Below are 27,142 nucleotides of genomic sequence, written 5' to 3' on the forward strand. Positions count from 1 at the left end.
AGGGACTGCTCTTTAAAGATCTAAAAGGTTCAGGGACTTCTCTTCATAGAACTAAAAGGTTCAGGGACGTCTCTTTAAAGAACTAAAAGGTTCAGGGACTTCTCGTCATAGAACTAAAAGGTTCAGGGACTTCTCTTTATAGAACTAAATGGTTCAGGGACTTCTCTTCATAGAACGAAAAGGCTCAGGGACTTCTCTTCATAGAACTAAAAGGTTCAGGGACTTCTCTTGAAAGAACTCAAAGGTTCAGGGACTTCTCTTCATAAAACTAAAAGGTTCAGGGACTGCTCTTTAAAGAACTAAAAGGTTCAGGATCTTCTCTTCAGGAACTAAAAGGTTCAGGGACTTCTCTTCATAGAACTAAAAGGTTCAGGGACTTCTCTTCAGGAAATGAAAGGTTCAGGGACTCCTCGTCAATGAACTAAAAGGTTCAGGGACTTCTCTTGAGGAACTAAAAGGTTCAGGGACTTCTCTTCAGAGAACTAAAAGGCTCCGGGACTTCTCCTTAAAGATCTAAAAGGTTGAGGGACTCCTCTTCATTTAAATAAAAAGTTCATTTACGTCTCTTCATAGAAGTAAAAGGTTCAGGGACTTCTCTTCTCAGAACTAAAAGGTTCAGGGACTTCTCTTCATAGAACGAAAAGGCTCAGGGACTTCTCTTCATAGAACTAAAAGGTTCAGGGACTTCTCTTCAGGAACTAAAATGTTCAGGGACTTCTCTTCAAAGAACTAAAAGGTTCAGGGACTTCCCTTCAGGAACTAACAGGTTCAGGGACTTCTCTTCATACAACTAAAAGGTTCAGGGACGTCTCCTTAAAGAACTATAAGGTTCAGGAACTTCTCTTCAGGAACTAAAAGGTTCAGGGACTTGTCTTCATAGAACTAAAAGGTTCAGGGACTTTTCTTCATAGAATTAAAAGGTTCAGGGACTTATCTTCATCGAACTAATATGTTCAGGGACTTCTCTTCAGGAACTAAAAGGTTCAGGGACTTCTCTTCTCAGAACTAAAAGGTTCAGGGACTTCTCTTCAAAGAACTAAAATGTTCTGGGACTTCTCTTCAGGAACTAAAAGGCTCAGGGACTACTCTTCAGGAACTAAATGGTTCAGGGACTTCTCTTCATAGAACTAAACGGTTCAGGGACGTCTCTTTAAAGAACTAAAAGGTTCAGGAACTTCTCTTCAGGAACTAAAAGGTTCAGGGACTTCTCTTCAGGAACTGAAAGGTTCAGGGACTTCACTTCATAGAACTAAAAGGTTCAGGGACGTCTCTTTAAAGAACTAAAAGGTTCAGGGACTTCTCGTCATAGAACTAAAAGATTCAGGGACGTCTCTTTAAAGAACTAAAATGTTCGGGAACTTCTCTTCAGGAACTAAAAGGTTCAGGAACTTCTCTTCGGGAACTAAAAGATTCAGGGACTTCTCTTCATAGAACTAAAAGGTTCAGGGACTTCTCTTCCTAGAAGTAAAAGGTTCAGGGACTTCTCTTCATAGACCTAAAAGGTTCATGGACTTCTCTTCAGGAACTAAAAGGTTCATGGACTTCTCTTCAGGAACTAAAAGGTTCAGGGACTTATCTTCAGGAACTAAAAGGTTCAGGAACTTCTCTTCATAGAACTCAAAGTTTCAGGGACTTCTCTTCATAGAACTAAAAGGTTCAGGGACTTCTCTTCAAAGAACTAAAAGGTTCAGGGACTTCTCTTCAGGAACTAAAAGGCTCAGGGACTTCCTTCAGGAACTGAAAGGTTCAGGGACTTCGCTTCATAGAACTAAAAGCTTCAGAGACTTCTCTTCAGGAACTAAAAGGTTCAGGAACTTCTCTTCATAGAACGAAAAGGTTCAGGGACGTCTCTTTAAAGAACTAAAAGCTTCAGGAACTTCTCTTCAGGAACTAAAAGGTTCAGGAACTTCTCTTCGGGAATTAAAAGGTTCAGGGACTTCTCTTCATAGAACTCAAAGGTTCAGGGACTTCTCTTCATAGAACTAAAAGGTTCAGGGACTTATCTTCAAAGAACTAAAAGGTTCAGGGACTTCTCTTCATAGAACTAAAAGGTTCAGATACTTCTCTTCAGGAACTAAAAGGTTCAGGGACTTCCTTTCAGGAACTAAAAGGTTCAGGGACTTCTCTTTATAGAACTAAATGGTTCAGGGACTTCTCTTCATAGAACGAAAAGGCTCAGGGACTTCTCTTCATAGAACTAAAAGGTTCAGGGACTTCTCTTCAAAGAACTCAAAGGTTCAGGGACTTCTCTTCATACAACTAAAAGGTTCAGGGACTGCTCTTTAAAGATCTAAAAGGTTCAGGGACTTCTCTTCATAGAACTAAAAGGTTCAGATACTTCTCTTCAGGAACTAAAAGGTTCAGGGACTTCCTTTCAGGAACTAAAAGGTTCAGGGACTTCTCTTTATAGAACTAAATGGTTCAGGGACTTCTCTTCATAGAACGAAAAGGCTCAGGGACTTCTCTTCATAGAACTAAAAGGTTCAGGGACTTCTCTTCAAAGAACTCAAAGGTTCAGGGACTTCTCTTCATAGAACTAAAAGGTTCAGGGACTGCTCTTTAAAGATCTAAAAGGTTCAGGGACTTCTCGTCATAGATCTAAAAGGTTCAGATACTTCTCTTCAGGAACTAAAAGGTTCAGGGACTTCCCTTCAAGAATTAAAAGGCTCAGGGACTTCTCTTCATAGAACTAAAAGGGTCAGGGACGTCTCTTTAAAGAACTAAAAGGTTCAGGATCTTCTCTTCAGGAACTAAAAGGTTCAGGGACTTCTCTTCATAGAACTAAAAGGTTCATGGACTTCTCTTCAGAGAAATAAAAGGTTCAGGGACTTCTCTTCATTAACTAAAAGGTTCAGGGACTTCGCTTCATAGAACTAAAAGGTTCAGGGACTTCTCTTCAGGAAATGAAAGGTTCAGGGACTTCTAGTCAATGAACTAAAAGGTTCAGGGACTTCTCTTGAGGAACTAAAAGGTTCAGGGACTTCTCTTCATGGAACTAAAAGGCTCCGGGACTTCTCCTTAAAGATCTAAAAAGTTCAGGGACTCCCCTTCATTGAAATAAAAAGTTCATTGACGTCTCTTCATAGAAGTAAAAGGTTCAGGGACTTCTCTTCTCAGAACTAAAAGGTTCAGGGACTTCTCTTCATAGAACGAAAAGGCTCAGGGACTTCTCTTCATAGATCTAAAAGGTTCAGGGACTTCTCTTCATAGAACTAAAAGGTTCAGATACTTCTCTTCAGTAACTAAAAGGTTCAGGGACTTGTCTTCATAGAACTAAAAGGTTCAGGGACTTATCTTCATAGAACTAAAATGTTCAGGGACTTCTCGTCAGGAACTAAAAGGTTCAGGGACTTCTCTTCTCAGAACTAAAAGGTTCAGGGACTTCTCTTCAAAGAACTAAAAGGTTCAGGGACTTCTCTTCAGGAACTAAAAGGCTCAGGGACTACTCTTCAGGAACTAAAAGGTTCAGGGACTTCTCTTCATAGAACTAAACGGTTCAGGGACGTCTCTTTAAAGAACTAAAAGGTTCAGGAACTTCTCTTCAGGAACTAAAAGGTTCAGGGACTTCTCTTCAGGAACTGAAAGGTTCAGGGACTTCGCTTCATAGAACTAAAAGGTTCAGGGACGTTTCTTTAAAGAACTAAAAGGTTCAGGGACTTCTCGTCATAGAACTAAAAGGTTCAGGGACTTCTCTTCCTAGAAGTAAAAGGTTCAGGGACTTCTCTTCGGGAACTCAAAGGTTCAGGGACTTCTCTTCATAGAACTAAAAGGTTCAGGGACTTCTCTTCCTAGAAGTAAAAGGTTCAGGGACTTCTCTTCATAGACCTAAAAGGTTCATGGACGTCTCTTCAGGAACTAAAAGGTTCATGGACTTCTCTTCAGGAACTAAAAGGTTCAGGGACTTATCTTCAGGAACAAAAAGGTTCAGATACTTCTCTTAAGGAACTAAAAGGTTCAGGGACTTCCCTTTAGGAACTAACAGGTTCAGGGACTTCTCTTCATAGAACTAAAAGGTTCAGGGACGTCTCTTTAAAGAACTATAAGGTTCAGGAACTTCTCTTCAGGAAGTAAAAGGTTCAGGGACTTGTCTTCATAGAACTAAAAGGTTCAGGGACTTTTCTTCATAGAATTAAAAGGTTCAGCGACTTATCTTCATAGAACTAAAATGTTCAGGAACTTCTCTTCAGGAACTAAAAGGTTCAGGGACTTCTCTTCAGGAACTGAAAGGTTCAGGGACTTCGCTTCATCGAACTAAAAGGTTCAGGGACGTCTCTTTAAAGAACTAAAAGGTTCAGGGACTTCTCGTCATAGAACTAAAAGATTCAGGGACGTCTCTTTAAAGAACTAAAATGTTCGGGAACTTCTCTTCAGGAACTAAAAGGTTCAGGAACTTCTCTTCGGGAACTCAAAGGTTCAGGGACTTCTCTTCATAGAACTAAAAGGTTCAGGGACTTCTCTTCCTAGAAGTAAAAGGTTCAGCGACTTCTCTTCATAGACCTAAAAGGTTCATGGACGTCTCTTCAGGAACTAAAAGGTTCATGGACTTCTCTTCAGGAACTAAAAGGTTCAGGGACTTATCTTCAGGAACTAAAAGGTTCAGGAACTTCTCTTCAGGAACTAAAAGGCTCAGGGACTTCTCTTCATAGAACTCAAAGGTTCAGGGACTTCGCTTCATAGAACTAAAAGGTTCAGGGACTTATCTTCAAAGAACTAAAAGGTTCAGGGACTTCTCTTCAGGAACTAAACTGTTCAGGGACTTCTCTTCAAAGAACTAAAAGGTTCAGGGACTTCTCTTTATAGAACTAAAAGGTTCAGGTACTTCTCTTCATAGAACGAAAAGGCTCAGGGACTTCCTTCAGGAACTGAAAGGTTCAGGGACTTCGCTTCATAGAACTAAAAGCTTCAGAGACTTCTCTTCAGGAACTAAAAGGTTCAGGAACTTCTCTTCATAGAACGAAAAGGTTCAGGGACGTCTCTTTAAAGAACTAAAAGCTTCAGGAACTTCTCTTCAGGAACTAAAAGGTTCAGGAACTTCTCTTCGGGAATTAAAAGGTTCAGGGACTTCTCTTCATAGAACTCAAAGGTTCAGGGACTTCTCTTCATAGAACTAAAAGGTTCAGGGACTTATCTTCAAAGAACTAAAAGGTTCAGGGACTTCTCTTCAGGAACTAAACTGTTCAGGGACTTCTCTTCAAAGAACTAAAAGGTTCAGGGACTTCTCTTCAGGAACTAAAAGGTTCAGTGACTTCTCTTTATGGAACTAAAAGGTTCAGGGATTTCTGTTCATTGAACGAAAAGGCTCAGGGACTTCTCTTCATAGAACTAAAAGGTTCAGGGACTTCTCTTCAAAGAACTCAAAGGTTCAGGGACTTCTCTTCATACAACTAAAAGGTTCAGGGACTGCTCTTTAAACATCTAAAAGGTTCAGGGACTTCTCTTCATAGAACTAAAAGGTTCAGATACTTCTCTTCAGGAACTAAAAGGTTCAGGGACTTCCTTTCAGGAACCAAAAGGTTCAGGGACTTCTCTTTATAGAACTAAATGGTTCAGGGACTTCTCTTCATAGAACGAAAAGGCTCAGGGACTTCTCTTCATAGAACTAAAAGGTTCAGGGACTTCTCTTCAAAGAACTCAAAGGTTCAGGGACTTCTCTTCATACAACTAAAAGGTTCAGGGACTGCTCTTTAAAGATCTAAAAGGTTCAGGGACTTCTCTTCATAGAACTAAAAGGTTCAGATACTTCTCTTCAGGAACTAAAAGGTTCAGGGACTTCCTTTCAGGAACTAAAAGGTTCAGGGACTTCTCTTTATAGAACTAAATGGTTCAGGGACTTCTCTTCATAGAACGAAAAGGCTCAGGGACTTCTCTTCATAGAACTAAAAGGTTCAGGGACTTCTCTTCAAAGAACTCAAAGGTTCAGGGACTTCTCTTCATAGAACTAAAAGGTTCAGGGACTGCTCTTTAAAGATCTAAAAGGTTCAGGGACTTCTCGTCATAGATCTAAAAGGTTCAGATACTTCTCTTCAGGAACTAAAAGGTTCAGGGACTTCCCTTCAAGAATTAAAAGGCTCAGGGACTTCTCTTCATAGAACTAAAAGGGTCAGGGACGTCTCTTTAAAGAACTAAAAGGTTCAGGATCTTCTCTTCAGGAACTAAAAGGTTCAGGGACTTCTCTTCATAGAACTAAAAGGTTCATGGACTTCTCTTCAGAGAACTAAAAGGTTCAGGGACTTCTCTTCATTAACTAAAAGGTTCAGGGACTTCGCTTCATAGAACTAAAAGGTTCAGGGACTTCTCTTCAGGAAATGAAAGGTTCAGGGACTTCTAGTCAATGAACTAAAAGGTTCAGGGACTTCTCTTGAGGAACTAAAAGGTTCAGGGACTTCTCTTCATGGAACTAAAAGGCTCCGGGACTTCTCCTTAAAGATCTAAAAAGTTCAGGGACTCCCCTTCATTGAAATAAAAAGTTCATTGACGTCTCTTCATAGAAGTAAAAGGTTCAGGGACTTCTCTTCTCAGAACTAAAAGGTTCAGGGACTTCTCTTCATAGAACGAAAAGGCTCAGGGACTTCTCTTCATAGATCTAAAAGGTTCAGGGACTTCTCTTCATAGAACTAAAAGGTTCAGATACTTCTCTTCAGTAACTAAAAGGTTCAGGGACTTGTCTTCATAGAACTAAAAGGTTCAGGGACTTATCTTCATAGAACTAAAATGTTCAGGGACTTCTCGTCAGGAACTAAAAGGTTCAGGGACTTCTCTTCTCAGAACTAAAAGGTTCAGGGACTTCTCTTCAAAGAACTAAAAGGTTCAGGGACTTCTCTTCAGGAACTAAAAGGCTCAGGGACTACTCTTCAGGAACTAAAAGGTTCAGGGACTTCTCTTCATAGAACTAAACGGTTCAGGGACGTCTCTTTAAAGAACTAAAAGGTTCAGGAACTTCTCTTCAGGAACTAAAAGGTTCAGGGACTTCTCTTCAGGAACTGAAAGGTTCAGGGACTTCGCTTCATAGAACTAAAAGGTTCAGGGACGTTTCTTTAAAGAACTAAAAGGTTCAGGGACTTCTCGTCATAGAACTAAAAGGTTCAGGGACTTCTCTTCCTAGAAGTAAAAGGTTCAGGGACTTCTCTTCGGGAACTCAAAGGTTCAGGGACTTCTCTTCATAGAACTAAAAGGTTCAGGGACTTCTCTTCCTAGAAGTAAAAGGTTCAGGGACTTCTCTTCATAGACCTAAAAGGTTCATGGACGTCTCTTCAGGAACTAAAAGGTTCATGGACTTCTCTTCAGGAACTAAAAGGTTCAGGGACTTATCTTCAGGAACAAAAACGTTCAGATACTTCTCTTAAGGAACTAAAAGGTTCAGGGACTTCCCTTTAGGAACTAACAGGTTCAGGGACTTCTCTTCATAGAACTAAAAGGTTCAGGGACGTCTCTTTAAAGAACTATAAGGTTCAGGAACTTCTCTTCAGGAACTAAAAGGTTCAGGGACTTGTCTTCATAGAACTAAAAGGTTCAGGGACTTTTCTTCATAGAATTAAAAGGTTCAGGGACTTATCTTCATAGAACTAAAATGTTCAGGAACTTCTCTTCAGGAACTAAAAGGTTCAGGGACTTCTCTTCAGGAACTGAAAGGTTCAGGGACTTCGCTTCATCGAACTAAAAGGTTCAGGGACGTCTCTTTAAAGAACTAAAAGGTTCAGGGACTTCTCGTCATAGAACTAAAAGATTCAGGGACGTCTCTTTAAAGAACTAAAATGTTCGGGAACTTCTCTTCAGGAACTAAAAGGTTCAGGAACTTCTCTTCGGGAACTCAAAGGTTCAGGGACTTCTCTTCATAGAACTAAAAGGTTCAGGGACTTCTCTTCCTAGAAGTAAAAGGTTCAGCGACTTCTCTTCATAGACCTAAAAGGTTCATGGACGTCTCTTCAGGAACTAAAAGGTTCATGGACTTCTCTTCAGGAACTAAAAGGTTCAGGGACTTATCTTCAGGAACTAAAAGGTTCAGGAACTTCTCTTCAGGAACTAAAAGGCTCAGGGACTTCTCTTCATAGAACTCAAAGGTTCAGGGACTTCGCTTCATAGAACTAAAAGGTTCAGGGACTTATCTTCAAAGAACTAAAAGGTTCAGGGACTTCTCTTCAGGAACTAAACTGTTCAGGGACTTCTCTTCAAAGAACTAAAAGGTTCAGGGACTTCTCTTTATAGAACTAAAAGGTTCAGGGACTTCTCTTCATAGAACGAAAAGGCTCAGGGACTTCTGTTCATAGAACTAAAAGGTTTAGGGACTTCTCTTCAAAGAACTCAAAGGTTCAGGGACTTCTCTTCATACAACTAAAAGGTTCAGGGACTTCTCTTTAAAGATCTAAAAGGTTCAGGGACTTCTCTTCATAGAACTAAAAGGTTCAGATACTTCTCTTCAGGAACTAAAAGGTTCAGGGACTTCCCTTCAGGAACTAAAAGGTTCAGGGACTTCTCTTTATAGAACTAAATGGTTCAGGGACTTCTCTTCATAGAACGAAAAGGCTCAGGGACTTCTCTTCATAGAACTAAAAGGTTCAGGGACTTCTCTTCAAAGAACTCAAAGGTTCAGGGACTTCTCTTCATACAACTAAAAGGTTCAGGGACTGCTCTTTAAAGATCTAAAAGGTTCAGGGACTTCTCTTCATAGAACTAAAAGGTTCAGATACTTCTCTTCAGGAACTAAAAGGTTCAGGGACTTCCCTTCAAGAATTAAAAGGCTCAGGGACTTCTCTTCATAGAACTAAAATGGTCAGGGACGTCTCTTTAAAGAACTAAAAGGTTCAGGATCTTCTCTTCAGGAACTAAAAGGTTCAGGGACTTCTCTTCAGGAAATGAACGGTTCAGGGACTTCTCGTCAATGAACTAAAAGGTTCAGGGACTTCTCTTGAGGAACTAAAAGGTTCAGGGACTTCTCTTCATAGAACTAAAAGGCTCCGGGACTTCTCCTTAAAGATCTAAAAGGTTCAGGGACTCCTCTTCATTGAAATAAAAAGTTCATTTACGTCTCTTCATAGAAGTAAAAGGTTCAGGGACTTCTCTTCTCAGAACTAAAAGGTTCAGGGACTTCTCTTCATAGAACGAAAAGGCTCAGGGACTTCTCTTCATAGAACTAAAAGGTTCAGGGACTTCCCTTCAGGAACTAACAGGTTCAGGGACTTCTCTTCATAGAACTAAAAGGTTCAGGGACGTCTCTTTAAAGAACTATAAGGTTCAGGAACTTCTCTTCAGGAACTAAAAGGTTCAGGGACTTGTCTTCATAGAACTAAAAGGTTCAGGGACTTATCTTCATCGACCTAAAATGTTCAGGGACTTCTCTTCAGGAACTAAAAGGTTCAGGGACTTCTCTTCTCAGAACTAAAAGGTTCAGGGACTTCTCTTCAAAGAACTAAAATGTTCAGGGACTTCTCTTCAGTAACTAAAAGGCTCAGGGACTACTCTTCAGGAACTAAAAGGTTCAGGGACGTCTCTTTAAAGAACTAAAAGGTTCAGGAACTTCTCTTCAGGAACTAAAAGGTTCAGGGACTTCTCTTCAGGAACTGAAAGGTTCAGGGACTTCGCTTCATAGAACTAAAAGGTTCAGGGACGTTTCTTTAAAGAACTAAAAGGTTCAGGGACTTCTCGTCATAGAACTAAAAGGTTCAGGGACTTCTCTTCCTAGAAGTAAAAGGTTCAGGGACTTCTCTTCGGGAACTCAAAGGTTCAGGGACTTCTCTTCATAGAACTAAAAGGTTCAGGGACTTCTCTTCCTAGAAGTAAAAGGTTCAGGGACTTCTCTTCATAGACCTAAAAGGTTCATGGACGTCTCTTCAGGAACTAAAAGGTTCATGGACTTCTCTTCAGGAACTAAAAGGTTCAGGGACTTATCTTCAGGAACAAAAAGGTTCAGATACTTCTCTTAAGGAACTAAAAGGTTCAGGGACTTCCCTTTAGGAACTAACAGGTTCAGGGACTTCTCTTCATAGAACTAAAAGGTTCAGGGACGTCTCTTTAAAGAACTATAAGGTTCAGGAACTTCTCTTCAGGAACTAAAAGGTTCAGGGACTTGTCTTCATAGAACTAAAAGGTTCAGGGACTTTTCTTCATAGAATTAAAAGGTTCAGGGACTTATCTTCATAGAACTAAAATGTTCAGGAACTTCTCTTCAGGAACTGAAAGGTTCAGGGACTTCGCTTCATCGAACTAAAAGGTTCAGGGACGTCTCTTTAAAGAACTAAAAGGTTCAGGGACTTCTCGTCATAGAACTAAAAGATTCAGGGACGTCTCTTTAAAGAACTAAATTGTTCGGGAACTTCTCTTCAGGAACTAAAAGGTTCAGGAACTTCTCTTCGGGAACTCAAAGGTTCAGGGACTTCTCTTCATAGAACTAAAAGGTTCAGGGACTTCTCTTCCTAGAAGTAAAAGGTTCAGCGACTTCTCTTCATAGACCTAAAAGGTTCATGGACGTCTCTTCAGGAACTAAAAGGTTCATGGACTTCTCTTCAGGAACTAAAAGGTTCAGGGACTTATCTTCAGGAACTAAAAGGTTCAGGAACTTCTCTTCAGGAACTAAAAGGCTCAGGGACTTCTCTTCATAGAACTCAAAGGTTCAGGGACTTCGCTTCATAGAACTAAAAGGTTCAGGGACTTATCTTCAAAGAACTAAAAGGTTCAGGGACTTCTCTTCAGGAACTAAACTGTTCAGGGACTTCTCTTCAAAGAACTAAAAGGTTCAGGGACTTCTCTTTATAGATCTAAAAGGTTCAGGGACTTCTCTTCATAGAACGAAAAGGCTCAGGGACTTCTGTTCATAGAACTAAAAGGTTTAGGGACTTCTCTTCAAAGAACTCAAAGGTTCAGGGACTTCTCTTCATACAACTAAAAGGTTCAGGGACTTCTCTTTAAAGATCTAAAAGGTTCAGGGACTTCTCTTCATAGAACTAAAAGGTTCAGATACTTCTCTTCAGGAACTAAAAGGTTCAGGGACTTCCCTTCAGGAACTAAAAGGTTCAGGGACTTCTCTTTATAGATCTAAAAGGTTCAGGGACTTCTCTTCATAGAACGAAAAGGCTCAGGGACTTCTCTTCATAGAACTAAAAGGTTCAGGGACTTCTCTTCAAAGAACTCAAAGGTTCAGGGACTTCTCTTCATACAACTAAAAGGTTCAGGGACTGCTCTTTAAAGATCTAAAAGGTTCAGGGACTTCTCTTCATAGAACTAAAAGGTTCAGATACTTCTCTTCAGGAACTAAAAGGTTCAGGGACTTCCCTTCAAGAATTAAAAGGCTCAGGGACTTCTCTTCATAGAACTAAAATGGTCAGGGACGTCTCTTTAAAGAACTAAAAGGTTCAGGATCTTCTCTTCAGGAACTAAAAGGTTCAGGGACTTCTCTTCAGGAAATGAACGGTTCAGGGACTTCTCGTCAATGAACTAAAAGGTTCAGGGACTTCTCTTGAGGAACTAAAAGGTTCAGGGACTTCTCTTCATAGAACTAAAAGGCTCCGGGACTTCTCCTTAAAGATCTAAAAGGTTCAGGGACTCCTCTTCATTGAAATAAAAAGTTCATTTACGTCTCTTCATAGAAGTAAAAGGTTCAGGGACTTCTCTTCTCAGAACTAAAAGGTTCAGGGACTTCTCTTCATAGAACGAAAAGGCTCAGGGACTTCTCTTCATAGAACTAAAAGGTTCAGGGACTTCCCTTCAGGAACTAACAGGTTCAGGGACTTCTCTTCATAGAACTAAAAGGTTCAGGGACGTCTCTTTAAATAACTATAAGGTTCAGGAACTTCTCTTCAGGAACTAAAAGGTTCAGGGACTTGTCTTCATAGAACTAAAAGGTTCAGGGACTTATCTTCATCGACCTAAAATGTTCAGGGACTTCTCTTCAGGAACTAAAAGGTTTAGGGACTTCTCTTCTCAGAACTAAAAGGTTCAGGGACTTCTCTTCAAAGAACTAAAATGTTCAGGGACTTCTCTTCAGTAACTAAAAGGCTCAGGGACTACTCTTCAGGAACTAAAAGGTTCAGGGACTTCTCTTCATAGAACTAAACGGTTCAGGGACGTCTCTTTAAAGAACTAAAAGGTTCAGGAACTTCTCTTCAGGAACTAAAAGGTTCAGGGACTTCTCTTCAGGAACTGAAAGGTTCAGGGACTTCACTTCATAGAACTAAAAGGTTCAGGGACGTCTCTTTAAAGAACTAAAAGGTTCAGGGACTTCTCGTCATAGAACTAAAAGATTCAGGGACGTCTCTTTAAAGAACTAAAATGTTCGGGAACTTCTCTTCAGGAACTAAAAGGTTCAGGAACTTCTCTTCGGGAACTAAAAGGTTCAGGGACTTCTCTTCATAGAACTAAAAGGTTCAGGGACTTCTCTTCCTAGAAGTAAAAGGTTCAGGGACTTCTCTTCATAGACCTAAAAGGTTCATGGACTTCTCTTCAGGAACTAAAAGGTTCATGGACTTCTCTTCAGGAACTAAAAGGTTCAGGGACGTATCTTCAGGAACTAAAAGGTTCAGGAACTTCTCTTCATAGAACTCAAAGTTTCAGGGACTTCTCTTCATAGAACTAAAAGGTTCAGGGACTTCTCTTCAAAGACCTAAAAGGTTCAGGGACTTCTCTTCAGGAACTAAAAGGCTCAGGGACTTCTCTTCATAGAACTAAAAGGTTCAGGGACTTCTCTTCAAAGAACTCAAAGGTTCAGGGACTTCTCTTCATAGAACTAAAAGGTTCAGGGACTGCTCTTTAAAGATCTAAAAGGTTCAGGGACTTCTCGTCATAGAACTAAAAGGTTCAGATACTTCTCTTCAGGAACTAAAAGGTTCAGGGACTTCCCTTCAAGAATTAAAAGGCTCAGGGACTTCTCTTCATAGAACTAAAAGGGTCAGGGACGTCTCTTTAAAGAACTAAAAGGTTCAGGATCTTCTCTTCAGGAAGTAAAAGGTTCAGGGACTTCTCTTCATAGAACTAAAAGGTTCATGGACTTCTCTTCAGAGAACTAAAAGGTTCAGGGACTTCTCTTCATTAACTAAAAGGTTCAGGGACTTCGCTTCATAGAACTAAAAGGTTCAGGGACTTCTCTTCAGGAAATGAAAGGTTCAGGGACTTCTAGTCATAGAACTAAAAGGTTCAGGGACTTCTCTTGAGGAACTAAAAGGTTCAGGGACTTCTCTTCATGGAACTAAAAGGCTCCGGGACTTCTCCTTAAAGATCTAAAAAGTTCAGGGACTCCCCTTCATTGAAATAAAAAGTTCATTGACGTCTCTTCATAGACGTAAAAGGTTCAGGGACTTCTCTTCTCAGAACTAAAAGGTTCAGGGACTTCTCTTCATAGAACGAAAAGGCTCAGGGACTTCTCTTCATAGAACTAAAAGGTTCAGGGACGTTTCTTTAAAGAACTAAAAGGTTCAGGGACTTCTCGTCATAGAACTAAATGGTTCAGGGACTTCTCTTCCTAGAAGTAAAAGGTTCAGGGACTTCTCTTCGGGAACTCAAAGGTTCAGGGACTTCTCTTCATAGAACTAAAAGGTTCAGGGACTTCTCTTCCTAGAAGTAAAAGGTTCAGGGACTTCTCTTCATAGACCTAAAAGGTTCATGGACGTCTCTTCAGGAACTAAAAGGTTCATGGACTTCTCTTCAGGAACTAAAAGGTTCAGGGACTTATCTTCAGGAACAAAAAGGTTCAGATACTTCTCTTAAGGAACTAAAAGGTTCAGGGACTTCCCTTTAGGAACTAACAGGTTCAGGGACTTCTCTTCATAGAACTAAAAGGTTCAGGAACGTCTCTTTAAAGAACTATAAGGTTCAGGAACTTCTCTTCAGGAACTAAAAGGTTCAGGGACTTGTCTTCATAGAACTAAAAGGTTCAGGGACTTTTCTTCATAGAATTAAAAGGTTCAGGGACTTATCTTCATAGAACTAAAATGTTCAGGAACTTCTCTTCAGGAACTGAAAGGTTCAGGGACTTCGCTTCATCGAACTAAAAGGTTCAGGGACGTCTCTTTAAAGAACTAAAAGGTTCAGGGACTTCTCGTCATAGAACTAAAAGATTCAGGGACGTCTCTTTAAAGAACTAAATTGTTCGGGAACTTCTCTTCAGGAACTAAAAGGTTCAGGAACTTCTCTTCGGGAACTCAAAGGTTCAGGGACTTCTCTTCATAGAACTAAAAGGTTCAGGGACTTCTCTTCCTAGAAGTAAAAGGTTCAGCGACTTCTCTTCATAGACCTAAAAGGTTCATGGACGTCTCTTCAGGAACTAAAAGGTTCATGGACTTCTCTTCAGGAACTAAAAGGTTCAGGGACTTATCTTCAGGAACTAAAAGGTTCAGGAACTTCTCTTCAGGAACTAAAAGGCTCAGGGACTTCTCTTCATAGAACTCAAAGGTTCAGGGACTTCGCTTCATAGAACTAAAAGGTTCAGGGACTTATCTTCAAAGAACTAAAAGGTTCAGGGACTTCTCTTCAGGAACTAAACTGTTCAGGGACTTCTCTTCAAAGAACTAAAAAGGTTCAGGGACTTCTCTTTATAGAACTAAAAGGTTCAGGGACTTCTCTTCATAGAACGAAAAGGCTCAGGGACTTCTGTTCATAGAACTAAAAGGTTTAGGGACTTCTCTTCAAAGAACTCAAAGGTTCAGGGACTTCTCTTCATACAACTAAAAGGTTCAGGGACTTCTCTTTAAAGATCTAAAAGGTTCAGGGACTTCTCTTCATAGAACTAAAAGGTTCAGATACTTCTCTTCAGGAACTAAAAGGTTCAGGGACTTCCCTTCAGGAACTAAAAGGTTCAGGGACTTCTCTTTATAGATCTAAAAGGTTCAGGGACTTCTCTTCATAGAACGAAAAGGCTCAGGGACTTCTCTTCATAGAACTAAAAGGTTCAGGGACTTCTCTTCAAAGAACTCAAAGGTTCAGGGACTTCTCTTCATACAACTAAAAGGTTCAGGGACTGCTCTTTAAAGATCTAAAAGGTTCAGGGACTTCTCTTCATAGAACTAAAAGGTTCAGATACTTCTCTTCAGGAACTAAAAGGTTCAGGGACTTCCCTTCAAGAATTAAAAGGCTCAGGGACTTCTCTTCATAGAACTAAAATGGTCAGGGACGTCTCTTTAAAGAACTAAAAGGTTCAGGATCTTCTCTTCAGGAACTAAAAGGTTCAGGGACTTCTCTTCAGGAAATGAACGGTTCAGGGACTTCTCGTCAATGAACTAAAAGGTTCAGGGACTTCTCTTGAGGAACTAAAAGGTTCAGGGACTTCTCTTCATAGAACTAAAAGGCTCCGGGACTTCTCCTTAAAGATCTAAAAGGTTCAGGGACTCCTCTTCATTGAAATAAAAAGTTCATTTACGTCTCTTCATAGAAGTAAAAGGTTCAGGGACTTCTCTTCTCAGAACTAAAAGGTTCAGGGACTTCTCTTCATAGAACGAAAAGGCTCAGGGACTTCTCTTCATAGAACTAAAAGGTTCAGGGACTTCCCTTCAGGAACTAACAGGTTCAGGGACTTCTCTTCATAGAACTAAAAGGTTCAGGGACGTCTCTTTAAATAACTATAAGGTTCAGGAACTTCTCTTCAGGAACTAAAAGGTTCAGGGACTTGTCTTCATAGAACTAAAAGGTTCAGGGACTTATCTTCATCGACCTAAAATGTTCAGGGACTTCTCTTCAGGAACTAAAAGGTTTAGGGACTTCTCTTCTCAGAACTAAAAGGTTCAGGGACTTCTCTTCAAAGAACTAAAATGTTCAGGGACTTCTCTTCAGTAACTAAAAGGCTCAGGGACTACTCTTCAGGAACTAAAAGGTTCAGGGACTTCTCTTCATAGAACTAAACGGTTCAGGGACGTCTCTTTAAAGAACTAAAAGGTTCAGGAACTTCTCTTCAGGAACTAAAAGGTTCAGGGACTTCTCTTCAGGAACTGAAAGGTTCAGGGACTTCACTTCATAGAACTAAAAGGTTCAGGGACGTCTCTTTAAAGAACTAAAAGGTTCAGGGACTTCTCGTCATAGAACTAAAAGATTCAGGGACGTCTCTTTAAAGAACTAAAATGTTCGGGAACTTCTCTTCAGGAACTAAAAGGTTCAGGAACTTCTCTTCGGGAACTAAAAGGTTCAGGGACTTCTCTTCATAGAACTAAAAGGTTCAGGGACTTCTCTTCCTAGAAGTAAAAGGTTCAGGGACTTCTCTTCATAGACCTAAAAGGTTCATGGACTTCTCTTCAGGAACTAAAAGGTTCATGGACTTCTCTTCAGGAACTAAAAGGTTCAGGGACGTATCTTCAGGAACTAAAAGGTTCAGGAACTTCTCTTCATAGAACTCAAAGTTTCAGGGACTTCTCTTCATAGAACTAAAAGGTTCAGGGACTTCTCTTCAAAGAACTAAAAGGTTCAGGGACTTCTCTTCAGGAACTAAAAGGCTCAGGGACTTCTCTTCATAGAACTAAAAGGTTCAGGGACTTCTCTTCAAAGAACTCAAAGGTTCAGGGACTTCTCTTCATAGAACTAAAAGGTTCAGGGACTGCTCTTTAAAGATCTAAAAGGTTCAGGGACTTCTCGTCATAGAACTAAAAGGTTCAGATACTTCTCTTCAGGAACTAAAAGGTTCAGGGACTTCCCTTCAAGAATTAAAAGGCTCAGGGACTTCTCTTCATAGAACTAAAAGGGTCAGGGACGTCTCTTTAAAGAACTAAAAGGTTCAGGATCTTCTCTTCAGGAACTAAAAGGTTCATGGACTTCTCTTCAGAGAACTAAAAGGTTCAGGGACTTCTCTTCATTAACTAAAAGGTTCAGGGACTTCGCTTCATAGAACTAAAAGGTTCAGGGACTTCTCTTCAGGAAATGAAAGGTTCAGGGACTTCTAGTCATAGAACTAAAAGGTTCAGGGACTTCTCTTGAGGAACTAAAAGGTTCAGGGACTTCTCTTCATGGAACTAAAAGGCTCCGGGACTTCTCCTTAAAGATCTAAAAAGTTCAGGGACTCCCCTTCATTGAAATAAAAAGTTCATTGACGTCTCTTCATAGACGTAAAAGGTTCAGGGACTTCTCTTCTCAGAACTAAAAGGTTCAGGGACTTCTCTTCATAGAACGAAAAGGCTCAGGGACTTCTCTTCATAGAACTAAAAGGTTCAGGGACGTTTCTTTAAAGAACTAAAAGGTTCAGGGACTTCTCGTCATAGAACTAAATGGTTCAGGGACTTCTCTTCCTAGAAGTAAAAGGTTCAGGGACTTCTCTTCATAGACCTAAAAGGTTCATGGACGTCTCTTCAGGAACTAAAAGGTTCATGGACTTCTCTTCAGGAACTAAAAGGTTCAGGGACTTATCTTCAGGAACAAAAAGGTTCAGATACTTCTCTTAAGGAACTAAAAGGTTCAGGGACTTCCCTTTAGGAACTAACAGGTTCAGGGACTTCTCTTCATAGAACTAAAAGGTTCAGGGACGTCTCTTTAAAGAACTATAAGGTTCAGGAACTTCTCTTCAGGAACTAAAAGGTTCAGGGACTTGTCTTCATAGAACTAAAAGGTTCAGGGACTTTTCTTCATAGAATTAAAAGGTTCAGGGACTTATCTTCATAGAACTAAAATGTTCAGGAACTTCTCTTCAGGAACTAAAAGGTTCAGGGACTTCTCTTCAGGAACTGAAAGGTTCAGGGACTTCGCTTCATCGAACTAAAAGGTTCAGGGACGTCTCTTTAAAGAACTAAAAGGTTCATTGACTTCTCGTCATAGAACTAAAAGATTCAGGGACGTCTCTTTAAAGAACTAAAATGTTCGGGAACTTCTCTTCAGGAACTAAAAGGTTCAGGAACTTCTCTTCGGGAACTCAAAGGTTCAGGGACTTCTCTTCATAGAACTAAAAGGTTCAGGGACTTCTCTTCCTAGAAGTAAAAGGTTCAGCGACTTCTCTTCATAGACCTAAAAGGTTCATGGACGTCTCTTCAGGAACTAAAAGGTTCATGGACTTCTCTTCAGGAACTAAAAGGTTCAGGGACTTATCTTCAGGAACTAAAAGGTTCAGGAACTTCTCTTCAGGAACTAAAAGGCTCAGGGACTTCTCTTCATAGAACTCAAAGGTTCAGGGACTTCGCTTCATAGAACTAAAAGGTTCAGGGACTTATCTTCAAAGAACTAAAAGGTTCAGGGACTTCTCTTCAGGAACTAAACTGTTCAGGGACTTCTCTTCAAAGAACTAAAAGGTTCAGGGACTTCTCTTTATAGAACTAAAAGGTTCAGGGACTTCTCTTCATAGAACGAAAAGGCTCAGGGACTTCTGTTCATAGAACTAAAAGGTTTAGGGACTTCTCTTCAAAGAACTCAAAGGTTCAGGGACTTCTCTTCATACAACTAAAAGGTTCAGGGACTTCTCTTTAAAGATCTAAAAGGTTCAGGGACTTCTCTTCATAGAACTAAAAGGTTCAGATACTTCTCTTCAGGAACTAAAAGGTTCAGGGACTTCCCTTCAGGAACTAAAAGGTTCAGGGACTTCTCTTTATAGAACTAAATGGTTCAGGGACTTCTCTTCATAGAACGAAAAGGCTCAGGGACTTCTCTTCATAGAACTAAAAGGTTCAGGGACTTCTCTTCAAAGAACTCAAAGGTTCAGGGACTTCTCTTCATACAACTAAAAGGTTCAGGGACTGCTCTTTAAAGATCTAAAAGGTTCAGGGACTTCTCTTCATAGAACTAAAAGGTTCAGATACTTCTCTTCAGGAACTAAAAGGTTCAGGGACTTCCCTTCAAGAATTAAAAGGCTCAGGGACTTCTCTTCATAGAACTAAAATGGTCAGGGACGTCTCTTTAAAGAACTAAAAGGTTCAGGATCTTCTCTTCAGGAACTAAAAGGTTCAGGGACTTCTCTTCAGGAAATGAACGGTTCAGGGACTTCTCGTCAATGAACTAAAAGGTTCAGGGACTTCTCTTGAGGAACTAAAAGGTTCAGGGACTTCTCTTCATAGAACTAAAAGGCTCCGGGACTTCTCCTTAAAGATCTAAAAGGTTCAGGGACTCCTCTTCATTGAAATAAAAAGTTCATTTACGTCTCTTCATAGAAGTAAAAGGTTCAGGGACTTCTCTTCTCAGAACTAAAAGGTTCAGGGACTTCTCTTCATAGAACGAAAAGGCTCAGGGACTTCTCTTCATAGAACTAAAAGGTTCAGGGACTTCCCTTCAGGAACTAACAGGTTCAGGGACTTCTCTTTATAGAACTAAATGGTTCAGGGACTTCTCTTCATAGAACGAAAAGGCTCAGGGACTTCTCTTCATAGAACTAAAAGGTTCAGGGACTTCTCTTCAAAGAACTCAAAGGTTCAGGGACTTCTCTTCATACAACTAAAAGGTTCAGGGACTGCTCTTTAAAGATCTAAAAGGTTCAGGGACTTCTCTTCATAGAACTAAAAGGTTCAGATACTTCTCTTCAGGAACTAAAAGGTTCAGGGACTTCCCTTCAAGAATTAAAAGGCTCAGGGACTTCTCTTCATAGAACTAAAATGGTCAGGGACGTCTCTTTAAAGAACTAAAAGGTTCAGGATCTTCTCTTCAGGAACTAAAAGGTTCAGGGACTTCTCTTCAGGAAATGAACGGTTCAGGGACTTCTCGTCAATGAACTAAAAGGTTCAGGGACTTCTCTTGAGGAACTAAAAGGTTCAGGGACTTCTCTTCATAGAACTAAAAGGCTCCGGGACTTCTCCTTAAAGATCTAAAAGGTTCAGGGACTCCTCTTCATTGAAATAAAAAGTTCATTTACGTCTCTTCATAGAAGTAAAAGGTTCAGGGACTTCTCTTCTCAGAACTAAAAGGTTCAGGGACTTCTCTTCATAGAACGAAAAGGCTCAGGGACTTCTCTTCATAGAACTAAAAGGTTCAGGGACTTCCCTTCAGGAACTAACAGGTTCAGGGACTTCTCTTCATAGAACTAAAAGGTTCAGGGACGTCTCTTTAAAGAACTATAAGGTTCAGGAACTTCTCTTCAGGAACTAAAAGGTTCAGGGACTTGTCTTCATAGAACTAAAAGGTTCAGGGACTTATCTTCATCGACCTAAAATGTTCAGGGACTTCTCTTCAGGAACTAAAAGGTTCAGGGACTTCTCTTCTCAGAACTAAAAGGTTCAGGGACTTCTCTTCAAAGAACTAAAATGTTCAGGGACTTCTCTTCAGTAACTAAAAGGCTCAGGGACTACTCTTCAGGAACTAAAAGGTTCAGGGACGTCTCTTTAAAGAACTAAAAGGTTCAGGATCTTCTCGTCAGGAACTAAAAGGTTCAGGGACTTCTCTTCTCAGAACTAAAAGGTTCAGGGACTTCTCTTCAAAGAACTAAAAGGTTCAGGGACTTCTCTTCAGGAACTAAAAGGCTCAGGGACTACTCTTCAGGAACTAAAAGGTTCAGGGACTTCTCTTCATAGAACTAAACGGTTCAGGGACGTCTCTTTAAAGAACTAAAAGGTTCAGGAACTTCTCTTCAGGAACTAAAAGGTTCAGGGACTTCTCTTCAGGAACTGAAAGGTTCAGGGACTTCGCTTCATAGAACTAAAAGGTTCAGGGACGTTTCTTTAAAGAACTAAAAGGTTCAGGGACTTCTCGTCATAGAACTAAAAGGTTCAGGGACTTCTCTTCCTAGAAGTAAAAGGTTCAGGGACTTCTCTTCGGGAACTCAAAGGTTCAGGGACTTCTCTTCATAGAACTAAAAGGGTCAGGGACTTCTCTTCCTAGAAGTAAAAGGTTCAGGGACTTCTCTTCATAGACCTAAAAGGTTCATGGACGTCTCTTCAGGAACTAAAAGGTTCATGGACTTCTCTTCAGGAACTAAAAGGTTCAGGGACTTATCTTCAGGAACAAAAAGGTTCAGATACTTCTCTTAAGGAACTAAAAGGTTCAGGGACTTCCCTTTAGGAACTAACAGGTTCAGGGACTTCTCTTCATAGAACTAAAAGGTTCAGGGACGTCTCTTTAAAGAACTATAAGGTTCAGGAACTTCTCTTCAGGAACTAAAAGGTTCAGGGACTTGTCTTCATAGAACTAAAAGGTTCAGGGACTTTTCTTCATAGAATTAAAAGGTTCAGGGACTTATCTTCATAGAACTAAAATGTTCAGGAACTTCTCTTCAGGAACTAAAAGGTTCAGGGACTTCTCTTCAGGAACTGAAAGGTTCAGGGACTTCGCTTCATCGAACTAAAAGGTTCAGGGACGTCTCTTTAAAGAACTAAAAGGTTCAGGGACTTCTCTTCAGGAACTAAAAGGTTCAGGGACTTCTCGTCATAGAACTAAAAGGTTCAGGGACTTCTCTTCATAGAACTAAAAGGTTCAGGGACTTCTCTTTAAAGAACTAAAAGGTTCAGGGACTTCTCTTCATAGAACTAAAAGGTTCAGGGACTTCTCTTCAGGAACTAAAAGGTTCGGGGACGTCTCTTCTCAGAATTAAAAGGTTCAGGAACTTCTCTTCCAAGAACTAAAAGGTTCAGGGACTTCTTTTCCAAGAACTAAAAGGTTCAGGGACTTCTCTTCATAGAACTAAAAGGTTCAGGGACTTCTCTTCATAGAACTAAAAGGTTCAGGGACTTCTCTTCATAGAACTCAAAGGTTCAGGGACGTCTCTTTACAGAACTTAAAGGTTCAAGGACTTCTCTTCTGGAACTAAAAGGTTCAGGAACTTCTCTTCATGAACTGAAAAGTTCAGGGATGTCTCTTCGTGGAACTAAAGTGTTCAGGGACTTCTATTCATAGAATTAAAAGGTTCAGGGACTTCTCTTAATAGATCTAAAAGTTTCAAGGACTTCTCTTCAGCAACTCAAAAGGTTCAGGGACTTCTCTTCATAGAACTAAAAGGTTCAGAGACTTCTCTTTAAAGATCTGAAAGGTTCAGGGACGTCTCTTCAGGAACTAAAAGGTTCAGGGACTTCTCTTCCAAGAACAAAAAGGTTCAGGGACTTCTCTTCATAGACCTAACAGGTTCAGGGTCTTCTCTTCAGGAACTAAAAGGTTCACGGACTTCTATTCAGGAACAAAAAGGTTCAGGGACTTCTCTTCATAGAACTAAAAGGTTCATGGACTTCTCATCTCAGAACTAAAAGGTTCAGGGACTTCTCGTCATAGAACTTAAAGGTTCAGGGACGTCTCTTTAAAGATCTATAAGGTTCATGGACTTCTCTTCAGGAACTAAAAGGTTCAGGGACATCTCTTCATCGAACTAAAAGGTTCAGGGACATCTCTTCATAGAACTAAAAGGTTCAGGGACATCTCTTCATAGAACTAAAAGGTTCAGGGACTTCTCTTTAAAGATCTGAAAGGTTCAGGAACTTCTCTTCAGAAACTAAAAGGTTCAGGAACTTCTCTTCAAAGAACTTAAAGGTTAAGGGACTTCTCGTCATAGAACTTAAAGGTTTAGGGACGTCTCTTTAAAGATCTATAAGGTTCAGGGACTTCTCTTCAGGAACTAAAAGGTTCAGGGACATCTCTTCATCGAAATAAAAGGTTCAGGGACATCTCTTCATAGAACTAAAAGGTTCAGGGACATCTCTTCATCGAAATAAAAGGTTCAGGGACTTCTCTTTAAAGATCTGAAAGGTTCAGGAACTTCTCTTCAGAAACTAAAAGTTTCAGGAACTTCTCTTCAAAGAACTTAAAGGTTCAGGGACTTCTCTTCCAAGAACTAAAAGGTTCAGGGACTTCTCTTCATAGACTTAAAAGGTTCATGGACTTCTCTTCAGGAACTAAAAGGTTCAGGGACTTCTTGTCATAGAACTAAAAGGTTCAGGGACTTCTCTTTAAAGATCTAAAAGGTTCAGGAACTTCTCTTCAGGAACTAAAAGGTTCAGCGACATCTCTTCATAGAACTAAAAGGTTCAGGGACTTCTCTTCCAAGAACTAAAAGGTTCAGGGACCTCTCTTTATAGACCTAACAGGTTCAGGGACTTCTCCTCAGGAACTAAAAGGTTCACAAACTTCTCTTCAGGAACTAAAAGGTTCAGGGACTTCTCGTCATAGAACTAAAAGGTTCAGGGACGTCTCTTTAAAGATCTAAAAGGTTCAGGGACTTCTCTTCAGGAACTAAAAGGTTCAGGGACATATCTTCATCGAACTAAAAGGTTCAGGGACATCTCTTCATAGAACTAAAAGGTTCAGGGACATCTCTTCATAGAACTAAAAGGTGCAGGGACTTCTCTTCAGGAACTAAAAGGTTCAGGGACTTCTCTTTAAAGATCTAAAAGGTGCAGGGACTTCTCCTCAGGAACTAAAAGGTTCACAGACTTCTCTTCAGGAACTAAAAGGTTCAGGGACTTCTCTTCAGGAACTAAAAGGTTCAGGGACTTCTCTTCATAGAACTAAAAGGTTCAGGGACTTCTCTTCATAGAACTAAAAGGTTCAGGGACTTCTCTTTAAAGAACTAAAAGGTTAAGGGACTTCTCTTCATAGAACTAAAAGGTTCAGGGACTTCTCTTCAGGAACTAAAAGGTTCGGGGACGTCTCTTCTCAGAATTAAAAGGTTCAGGAACTTCTCTTCCAAGAACTAAAAGGTTCATGGACTTCTCATCTCAGAACTAAAAGGATCAGGGACTTCTCTTCAAAGAACTAAAAGGTTCAGGGACTTCTCTTTATGGAACTAAAAGGTTCAGGGACTTCTCTTCAAAGAACTAAAAGGTTCAGGGACTTCTCTTTGAAGATCTAAAAGGTTCAGAAACTTCTCTTCAGGAAATAAAAGGTTCAGGGACTTCTCTTTAAAGAACTAAAAGGTTCAGGGACTTCTCTTCAGGAACTAAAAGGTTCACAGACTTCTATTCAGGAACAAAAAGGTTCAGGGACTTCTCTTCATAGAACTAAAAGGTTCATGGACTTCTCATCTCAGAACTAAAAGGTTCAGGGACTTCTCGTCATAGAACTTAAAGGTTCAGGGACGTCTCTTTAAAGATCTATAAGGTTCATGGACTTCTCTTCAGGAACTAAAAGGTTCAGGGACATCTCTTCATCGAACTAAAAGGTTCAGGGACATCTCTTCATAGAACTAAAAGGTTCAGGGACATCTCTTCATAGAACTAAAAGGTTCAGGGACTTCTCTTTAAAGATCTGAAAGGTTCAGGAACTTCTCTTCAGAAACTAAAATGTTCAGGAACTTCTCTTCAAAGAACTTAAAGGTTAAGGGACTTCTCGTCATAGAACTTAAAGGTTCAGGGACGTCTCTTTAAAGATCTATAAGGTTCAGGGACTTCTCTTCAGGAACTAAAAGGTTCAGAGACTTCTCTTTAAAGATCTGAAAGGTTCAGGGACGTCTCTTCAGGAACTAAAAGGTTCAGGGATGTCTCTTCGTAGAACTAAAGTGTTCAGGGACTTCTATTCATAGAATTAAAAGGTTCAGGGACTTCTCTTAATAGATCTAAAAGTTTCAAGGACTTCTCTTCAGCAACTCAAAAGGTTCAGGGACTTCTCTTCATAGAACTAAAAGGTTCAGAGACTTCTCTTTAAAGATCTGAAAGGTTCAGGGACGTCTCTTCAGGAACTAAAAGGTTCAGGGACTTCTCTTCCAAGAACAAAAAGGTTCAGGGACTTCTCTTCATAGACCTAACAGGTTCAGGGACTTCTCTTCAGGAACTAAAAGGTTCACAGACTTCTATTCAGGAACAAAAAGGTTCAGGGACTTCTCTTCATAGAACTAAAAGGTTCATGGACTTCTCATCTCAGAACTAAAAGGTTCAGGGACTTCTCGTCATAGAACTTAAAGGTTCAGGAACGTCTCTTTAAAGATCTATAAGGTTCATGGACTTCTCTTCAGGAACTAAAAGGTTCAGGGACATCTCTTCATAGAACTAAAAGGTTCAGGGACATCTCTTCATAGAACTAAAAGGTTCAGGGACTTCTCTTTAAAGATCTGAAAGGTTCAGGAACTTCTCTTCAGAAACTAAAATGTTCAGGAACTTCTCTTCAAAGAACTTAAAGGTTAAGGGACTTCTCGTCATAGAACTTAAAGGTTCAGGGACGTCTCTTTAAAGATCTATAAGGTTCAGGGACTTCTCTTCAGGAACTAAAAGGTTCAGGGACATCTCTTCATCGAAATAAAAGGTTCAGGGACATCTCTTCATAGAACTAAAAGGTTCAGGGACATCTCTTCATCGAAATAAAAGGATCAGGGACTTCTCTTTAAAGATCTGAAAGGTTCAGGAACTTCTCTTCAGAAACTAAAAGTTTCAGGAACTTCTCTTCAAAGAACTTAAAGGTTCAGGGACTTCTCTTCCAAGAACTAAAAGGTTCAGGGACTTCTCTTCATAGACTTAAAAGGTTCATGGACTTCTCTTCAGGAACTAAAAGGTTCAGGGACTTCTTGTCATAGAACTAAAAGGTTCAGGGACTTCTCTTTAAAGATCTAAAAGGTTCAGGAACTTCTCTTCAGGAACTAAAAGGTTCAGCGACATCTCTTCATAGAACTAAAAGGTTCAGGGACTTCTCTTCCAAGAACTAAAAGGTTCAGGGACCTCTCTTTATAGACCTAACAGGTTCAGGGACTTCTCCTCAGGAACTAAAAGGTTCACAAACTTCTCTTCAGGAACTAAAAGGTTCAGGGACTTCTCGTCATAGAACTAAAAGGTTCAGGGACGTCTCTTTAAAGATCTAAAAGGTTCAGGGACTTCTCTTCAGGAACTAAAAGGTTCAGGGACTTCTCATCACAGAACTAAAAGGTTCAGGGACTTCTCATCATAGAACTAAAAGGTTCAAGGACTTCTATTCATAGAACTAAAAGGTTCAGGGACTTCTCTTCATAGAACTAAAAGTTTCAGGGACATCTTAATAGAACTAAATGGTTCAGGGACTTCTCTTTAAAGAACTAAAAGGTTCAGGGACTTCTCTTCAGGAACTAAAAGGTTCAGGGACTTCTCTTTAAAGATCTGAAAGGTTCAGGGACTTCTCTTCATAGAACTAAAAGGTTCAGGGACTTCTCTTCAGGAACTAAAAGGTTCAGGGACTTCTCTTCATAGAACTAAAAGGTTCAGGGACATCTCTTAATAGAACTAAATGGTTCAGGGACTTCTCTTTAAAGAACTAAAAGGTTCAGGGACTTCTCTTCAGGAACTAAAAGGTTCAGGGACTTCTCTTTAAAGATCTGAAAGGTTCAGGGACTTCTCTTCATAGAACTAAAAGGTTCAGGGACTTCTCTTCATAGAACTAAAATGTTCAGGGACTTCTCTTTAATGAACTAAAAGGTTCATGGACTTCTCTTCATAGAACTAAAAGGTTCAGGGACTTCTCCTCAGGAACTAAAAGGTTCACAGACTTCTCTTCAGGAACTAAAAGGTTCAGGGACTTCTCTTCAGGAACTAAAAGGTTCAGGGACTTCTCTTTAAAGATCTGAAAGGTTCAGGGACGTCTCTTCAGGAACTAAAAGGTTCAGGGACTTCTCTTCCAAGAACAAAAAGGTTCAGGGACTTCTCTTCATAGACCTAACAGGTTCAGGGACTTCTCTTCAGGAACTAAAAGGTTCACAGACTTCTCTTCAGGAACAAAAAGGTTCAGGGACTTCTCTTCATAGAACTAAAAGGTTCATGGACTTCTCATCTCAGAACTAAAAGGTTCAGGGACTTCTCTTCAAAGAACTAAAAGGTTCAGGGACTTCTCTTCAGGAACAAAAAGGTTCATGGACTTCTCATCTCAGAACTAAAAGGTTCAGGGACTTCTCTTTAAAGAACTAAAAGGTTCAGGGACTTCTCTTCAGGAACTAAAAGGTTCAGGGACGTCTCTTTACAGAACTTAAAGGTTCAAGGACTTCTCTTCTGGAACTAAAAGGTTCAGGAACTTCTCTTCATGAACTGAAAGGTTCAGCGACATCTCTTCATAGAACTAAAAGGTTCAGGGACTTCTCTTCCAAGAACTAAAAGGTTCAGGGACCTCTCTTTATAGACCTAACAGGTTCAGGGACTTCTCCTCAGGAACTAAAAGGTTCACAAACTTCTCTTCAGGAACTAAAAGGTTCAGGGACTTCTCGTCATAGAACTAAAAGGTTCAGGGACGTCTCTTTAAAGATCTAAAAGGTTCAGGGACTTCTCTTCAGGAACTAAAAGGTTCAGGGACATCTCTTTGTCGAACTAAAAGGTTCAGGGACATCTCTTCATAGAACTAAAAGGTTCAGGGACATCTCTTCATAGAACTAAAAGGTTCAGGGACTTCTCTTCTGGAACTAAAAGGTTCA

The sequence above is a fragment of the Symphodus melops genome (assembly GCF_947650265.1).
Source record: "Symphodus melops genome assembly, chromosome: 4".
Lineage (NCBI taxonomy): Eukaryota > Metazoa > Chordata > Actinopteri > Labriformes > Labridae > Symphodus > Symphodus melops.